The 8163-nt window shown below is 38.4% G+C and overlaps 1 pseudogene; it reads left to right on the top strand.

The window, feature by feature from the left end:
* Positions 1–809: 809 nt before the first annotated feature.
* LOC103461210 (neurexin-2-beta pseudogene) lies at positions 810–3788 on the top strand (annotated as a pseudogene).
* Positions 3789–8163: the final 4375 nt, after the last annotated feature.

The following is an 8163-nucleotide window of genomic DNA, read 5'->3' as shown; positions in this document are numbered from 1 at the left end:
GATAGATAGATAGATAGATAGATAGATAGATAGATAGATAGATAGATAGATAGATAGATAGATAGATAGATAGATAGATAGATAGATAGATAGATGGCTATTCAACCTCTGAGATATGTTTGTGTTTCATTCAAATAATGATCTGTTTGCTCTCTTGTCATCCCTGAATTTCTGCCCACAGATGTGCACACAGCAGCACGGCCATTTAATTTTTTGCACTTTCATCCATTTGTCACGTGCCTTTCATTGAGCTTTCACCCTCTTAGGGGTCCTTGCGTGTTTGTGTTTGCATGTGTCCTGATTAAGCTTTTGTTGCGTTTTGGTTACCGTTTGTCTGTGTGTTATTGAGGATTTCTCTTTTGCATACCCAGGCATTTACAAATCACACCTCTAAGAGTGTTATATGCAATGTCTTGCAAAAGCATTTTTTACATTTTTAGAATAAAAATCCTAGAGGTGTCTTTGTGGAACGTTCCTTCGCTGCAGAGCTTTTGGGGTGTGTCTCTACTAGCTTTGCAGGTCTAGACACTGAAGATTTTGCCCATTCTTTCTCAGAAAGGGCTTTAAACAGCTCAAAGAGCAGCTGTATTTACTCTGAGAACTGCAGCCGCTGTGTGTCATTAAGGATTTCTCTCTGAGAATACATTACAACTTGCCAAACAGGCGATTTTTGAAGTACAGATGATGATTAGGGCCACTGAAATGTTGTTTCTTTTCATCTAAATTCTGTGAAAAAAGTTTGATTTGCGACTTTTTTTTACAGGGACCATCTTGAATATAGATGGTCAACTGGAAGCAATCAGATTCACTGACAGAGATGTGAGCTGTGCAGGAGGAGAACTAACTTTGTGGAGGAATTACTTAAATCACTCTGATTTAAGTGATTGCATACAAGGTCGAATGGGTTCTGGAAGATACCATTTTGTTTTCTTGTTGCTTTTTTTTATTTTCAGTGGCCTTAATCTTTTTTGAGCTGAAAGCAATTGTTTCAACCAGATTTTATTTTGAAGGATTAGAGTAAAATGGGGGAGGGTGTGTATAAATGCACACCAAACTCTACAGAAAAACTTAAATATTTATATTCCCAGATCACAAGTATGAGCCACTTTGTTTTGGTCTGTCATAAATTCAAAATAAAACACAATGAACTTTGTTGTTATTCAAGGAGCGTCAATACTTTTGCAAGGCAATGCAATATAATAATATCACTGACATTAGCATATATTGCCAGAAAATATTCTGTTGAACTGTTTAGTCAGACAAGTTCTAATTTGGGATACCTTACTTTTTCTCTTTCCTTTTTAGGAGGTGAATTAGTGTTGCCTATTATAACAGTGGATTCCCTTGAGCCCCCATCTATCGCCACTCGTTACCCTGTAATCCCTCCTCCCCCAACCCTCCTCTCCCCTCTTGAAACCACCAAAGAGTCCCTGATCCTCCCCCCTCATCCCTCCTGCCCCCCGGACCAGGAGGACTGCGGTGACCCTGTGGAAGTCTCGGCCTTCGGCTCGGGGGAGATGACGGAATCCGATGATGAGGACTTTTACAATAATAACTCCCCCATGGTCACTGACAGGACAGTCCTTCCTCCACCTCCCGCCGTCGGTGAGGGTGGAGTTAAGAAATCCCGCCCCTTACCTCCTTTTGTTCCCACAACCAATCCTGACCAGCTCCACATTCCCGCAGGCAAAATGAACACCCGCGACCAGGTGCTCCTGCCCCCTGCTCCTCCATCCTCCCGTAACACACCAGGACTAACGTACCCCCCCAATTTTCCCCATGTGCCCACAGCCAATCCCACAGCCTCTGATGAAAAGAATCAACCAGGCGCCGTAGAAGTCATCAGGGAGTCCAGTAGCACCACAGGGATGGTGGTCGGCATCGTGGCTGCTGCTGCTCTCTGCATCCTCATCCTCCTCTATGCCATGTACAAGTACCGCAACCGGGATGAAGGCTCCTACCCAGCAGACCAGGGTCACACTTTTGCCAACAATTCCACTGTGGAGGGCAATGGAGCAGTGGTTAAAGACAAAAGCACAGCCACCGCCTCTGTGGCGAAGGCCATCACAAAGGGCAAAAAGAACAAAGACAAGGAATACTATGTCTGAAAGAGAAGGAGAATAGGCAACCATGGACTGAGACTGGAGGATGAGAGAGGATGCTGTTTTCCTTTTTGTTTTTTTTGGTTTTGTTTTTTGCAACCTGAATCCATCAGGTATCTGAAAAACTTCCCAGACCGCAAGGAAACATTCACTCGAAGCGAATAGATATTGGTTTCCCTACAGTCAAGGATGCCCAGTTCCCCAGCAGTGCTATATTCCCCGTCAATGACACGAGATCTAACGCATCATTTGTGTCAAAATGGACACTCTGTATTCACCATCTCTTTGTTGGTGTACGATTTTTATTTCATGTTTTTAACTTGGCTAGAAAAGAGAACATCCACTTAGGCTTTGTACATAGCATGGATATGGTACTGTGAAGAAAGTGCTGAGAACATCCAGTTTCTTTGGACTTCTTTATAATTCTCTATCCTGAGACTCAATGTCCCCATTATGATACATGAGGCAGAACAGGCCAGTTATTGAATTTTTATGGTATATGAGCAGCAAGCGCCCCGGCAGTCATCCCGAGCGCACTCGAAGAGAAAGCCCTTTTCACTTGGAGAAGACATCACATCGGCAGCCTTCGTGTTATGTTACGTGTTTCTTTTTTTTCTTTTTTCTTTTTTAACTACCCCGATCGCTCTGCGTACGCCCGTCCTCGTGAGATGGGATTATTTTCACTGATGGATAATTGTACTGTAAATGAGCCAGGACATCTAGCTCCGTCTAAAAGTGGTCATGAAATCACTATTCATACCTCTACACAGCAGTCCTCGAATGTTTCAGTCAGATGAATCTGAGGAATTGTGTGATATAATGAAGGGATAATTGTGAACATGTGAAGGTATTCCTCTACAAGCACTGCTTGTGTGTACTGTACATATAGAGGTTAGCAGCCTGGCCAGGATGTGATCAAAACGAACACATCCAGGATTGTTGGTCCAGCACCCACCATTGATTTCATCACCACATCCAAACTGTTGCAGTTCGATGGAGTTTTGAGAAGCGCAGAATCCCACTTTTGAAGAGCGTTTTGGAGAAAGGCCGGCTCACTAACAACCTTTTATTTCCTCTATGCTGTTATTGGAAATTTAAAAAGCACACTGAAAATGGAAGCATAGCTCTGAGACATAAGATGATCCTTGTAAAGCAGCCAAAAGTATTGATTTTTTTTCTATCAGTTATCCAAAAGACTATTCTGTGGGATTAAATTAAATTTGTGAACTGTAATATTTCTCTGATATTTCGATGTATCTTGTTACCACTCTTCTTAACACACCACATTTTAGATTGCTTTCTACTTTAATCCGGACAAAAAAATAATAAAAGAAGCACACTCTCCTCTGATAGCTGCAAATATCTCATTGTTTCTTTCCCATTGTTTGCCATTCAGGTGATGCAGAGGAAACAGAAGGATGGAACCAATCAATGTTTTATTTTGTTGTGCTTTTTATATGTGCTGAATCTCAGTGAATCTGATAACTTTTGTTTTCAGTTATCTGCTCATGCTGTGTGATTTCTCTTTTTTTTATGAAAGTGCCATTTAATGTGAGCTGCTCAGCGCTCAGAAAATATACCATTCCTCACTCATTGCTATTGTATAGTGTTCATGTGAAATGGATCTTAATATGTGTACAGAACGTGGATAAAGATGAAAATACACTTGATTATATACTTTGTACACACCTGTGTCATGTGATGCTTCTCTGTGACTTAAAACCGTTTACTGACATTGCGGCTGATTCAGTTCATAAAATGAAATTCATATTATGATTACTACCAGTTAACTTAAACCCAAAATTCACTTTTTCAAAAATGTTAGAGAAATGTTAGTTCAGTTGACAGTACGCCAATTTGCTGTATAATATGTATTGTCAGTTCTCTCCAAACTTTTGAACATTTTTTTGTACTTTATTTTTCCACTTTAGCTTCTAGTTATAATATACCTCCATATGTACCTACTATACCTGCATACAACCAACTTCTACAGCAATTACTTTTTGTAGGTTACTCTCCTTTGTCAGCTGGGAACATTTTTGTATTAAGAAAATGTTTACATTGATTTGACCTAACATTCAGATTTCACGTTGAATTTGGGTTTTTCATTAGCTGCAAACTAAGATAATAAAAATTTTAGAAATACACACTTAAAAATACATCAATCGGGGTTTAAAGAATCTATAACATGAAATATTTGCTCTTTGTATTGAGTTACTGATTTGTTTTAACCTTATGATGGTATTCTAACTTACTAACATGCACCTGTCTGTTGCAAACATTCACAAAGAAACTGGCAAAGTTATCATGTTGGTAAAATACAAGGTAGGACCAACTGCAGAAAAGATCCCAGGTACTAGTCAATGAAGATGAGAATCAGGTTTTGAAATGGGAGTTGAAATTCATAGCCCAAGGCACAACTTTGGATGACACAAGTGCTTGGATAAAAAAAAAAAAGACTTACCAATTGTTCCCCAACATCTTATTTTCATGTCATGTCAATTAGGAATAGGCACTCCCCTGTTTATTTCAAATGGCTCAAGAGTCTGGAGTCTTGAATCAAGATTTTTTGTTTGGGGCTAAACAAGAAGGCAATATCTGCTTCTTTCATAAAGTCTGAAAAATGATCAAAATGTAAAATACAGCTGTCTAGTTAAAAAGAAAAGTGTTATGCAAAGTCAACTTTTTTTGAGCATCATATCATGTTATAATATTCCCTCATCAAAAACATACCTGGTGAGTTGTTTTGATTCTTTCATTCATGTTTGAGAAATCCTCGAATTGGAACAATTTCTCAGTTCAACACTCCAAAGAACTATCTCCTGAAGAAATAGGGGCCAATTTCTGCAACATGGCATAAGATATTGCCATGATGCAAAGTTAAATTTCTCTAAAGTTGTTTTTTTTTTTATTTATGTAGCAATTTTATCACAACGGAAGGTAACATATTTATGTGATTGTGGTACAAAATGGCATTATGTTCCTGGAAGATGCATAAGTCCCCTCTCCCTTCCATCAGTATTTTCCTGACGCCTTCTTGGCATCAGGAAAATGTTCAACAACACGTTGCAGCAATAATCCAGCTTCTCAGAAGATGCAGAGACGAGAACATCAAGAACGTGGATACATGGAACATGAGAAACTTAAGAAATACCAAGGTCTCAAAAAGAAAGCATAGGAGTTGTAACTCGAGGCTGTTACCCCAACACAATGAGAGTGACTTCTTTAGATCACCTCTTCTTTAGCCAGCATCACACCAATGTTTCCTACACCTTGTTAAATACTTTTCACAAAGAATTCAAGCAACTCTGAAACCAAATGGTGGCACAAACCTTTTATTAATAAGGTTTGCCCTTGTTGTTATAAGGTGAACAACGAGAGCAGTGTCATGGGCAACATTTATGTAAGAACCAATGCAAGAGACCTTACATTAGGATATAAATATCCTTTGTATTTAATGTAACTGTTTCCTTTTGTAATTACTACTTAATGCTAGGTCACACTACACAAACAAGAAAAGTTAGCACGTTAACGTGAAGAAGCAGCTTTTTATACAAATCACAGTTCAAGAAAAGTGTGCATTACACTTAAATTTCATCATCATCTTTGCTCTTTCCCGGTCTTTCTTCTTTGGAGTCACCATAATTCTGTAGGGACAGTAACGCCCGCATATCAAACATTCATCATGGAACAAAAGATTTATATTTTTTGGTTGAAACAGAATGTCTTTATCTTGATTTGTCTAATTTAGCCCTATTAAATCTAAATATGACAAAGCCTTAAGTCAGCTGACTCCTTTGTCTGGGATGATGAATCACTGCACAATGTGATAGAGTCAGGACTCAATCATGTTTCCACAAGTATGAAGATGACCCAGATGGCCAATTCTTTCAGGGTGATAGAGGAGAAGCGCAACACATTACACTCCGTTTAACTGAGCCAGTTCATGAATAGCTGCTAGATTTGTTCAGGTTTGGGCAGCATGAATGGCACCCCATGGATTTAACTACATTTGATCTTGTAGAGCTCCATAAGTCTGTTTCTTGTTCAAGCACCTTCATTCAATGTGCTTGGTTCTACTCTGGGGAGTGATTTGAATCATAATTGGATCAATGTTATTTCCTTGGACCTCAGGAAAAGCCATTTTTGTTACCTTGGGACCTTATATTAGAGCTGCCAACACAACCATCTGCCATACCAGCACATAGTCATTTCATAATTTCAGGCTACTAAGTATAGAGGAAGATCTGTAAAGAGCATCCAAGTAAAGAGGAAAACAACAATTTCAAAAATGAACAAAGTAAAAAAAAAAAAAAAAACTGTGGTCATTTACCTTCTGTGAAATCCCTGGAGAACTGATCTAATGAAATCATGAATAGATTGTTCCCTGATTAAATAATGATTTCTAATAATAATAAAACAAATAGAATAAAACTAACACTGGCATGTTGCTAATTAGGTGACAAATTAAATCTAAAATTGGCTCACTTGATTTAGCATAAGAGCTGGCCAGCAGTTTATTTTATAATGTAATTATGAACTTTAGTAAACTAATGAAAACAACTTAGATGTCAGAGGATGTCTGCATGACAGTAAATACATTTTCATTAATAGTTAGAGATTAAAAGTACCTACTAACAGTCTAATTATGAATCTACCCAAACATAAAAAGAATACAGTTTTGGGGGGGGGGTTACATTTCAAACACTGGATTATTTTTTTTATAAGTCTGGCATATGGAGCTAAATTAGGTTCAAATGTTTTGTTAAGTTTTTCAAATTAACAAGCCATTTTTGGCTTAATTAGAGTCTACTGTGCTGGCAGGCTCTTCCGGGTAACCACTGGACTGCATGCACTGCAGTTCACAATAATTTAGTTGCAAGTGGAATAAATGAAAAAAATGAATTATAGTAATGGATGTATCCATAGGAAAGAATTACTTTCCAGTCAGGAGAGACGCTGGCTTATTGGTTGCTTCATGAAATTGCATGATATTAAATAGCTTAAGAGGCAAATTGAGATTTCTAAATGCCTCTGGCCGCATATAATCTTTACAGTAGGAATAAGAAGGTTGCATACTAAGTGAGTCATAAATAAAGCCATGGCAAAAGTAAAATATGTCCTCATATGTAATACTTTTGATGAAAATAGCATGGCCTCTCAATGTCTGAGGAAGAACTGCATTCTGTTGTATGCTCCATACTTGTGTAGTTGGACCCCCCCTGCTGAGATGAAGAGGAACTGTCCACTGTGCACACATTTATTTCTAGGACTGAGGCAATAGCTGCCTGCTTTAAAGCAGCCATCAATTTTCCAAAGGTTTATCACTAAAGACAAGAATTTAGAACGGCTGTTTTCCAAGCCAGCGGGGGTCACTTGTCCCGTCAGTCCCTTTGCGCTGAGACGGAAAGGAATAGTCCTTCAGGCTGCAGAGGTGTGGTGTCACTGCAGGTCTGGTGCAGGTGAGGACTGATCCATGCTGACAGAAGGTATCAAACTGGGGTAGCTAAAGGACACAATAAGCCACTCCTGAGAATTGCAGAGATGTCATGAGGTTAATTCGACAAAACGGCTCCAGCAGCAAAAGCAGATTACAGCTGTCTGACCAAACACTGGTTCTGCAAGATAGTTTTTTTTAAGTGATTTAGGATTATTTTTCCTATATTTTCCAAGATATAAGTAAAAATGCGTGTTGCAAATGCATGTGCAATGCATTGCAAAAATATTCAAACTCCTTAAACCTTTCCAGATTGTATCAAATAATCCACATTTGCAGGTAGGACAATCTGTTGACTGGACAGCTTTTGATCAAGCACTTCACGGATCAGGACAGTAAGGAAGACTCCTAATGTAAGTAAGTATATAATAAGTATAATAATAATATAATATTATAGTATAGTATAATATAAAATATAGTATATAGTATAGTATAATAATATAATAAGTAGTAATAAACTTTACCAAAAGCAATGTAGCAAACAGCAAACATGTGGGAGATGAAAGTGATCAGGTCAGATAGCCTTCAAAATCTAACTATTTTCCACAAATGCAAAATCCCTAT

The sequence above is a fragment of the Poecilia reticulata genome, unplaced genomic scaffold, assembly GCF_000633615.1.
Source record: "Poecilia reticulata strain Guanapo unplaced genomic scaffold, Guppy_female_1.0+MT scaffold_772, whole genome shotgun sequence".
NCBI lineage: Eukaryota > Metazoa > Chordata > Actinopteri > Cyprinodontiformes > Poeciliidae > Poecilia > Poecilia reticulata.
This window is presented reverse-complemented; position numbering and strand designations above follow the sequence as displayed.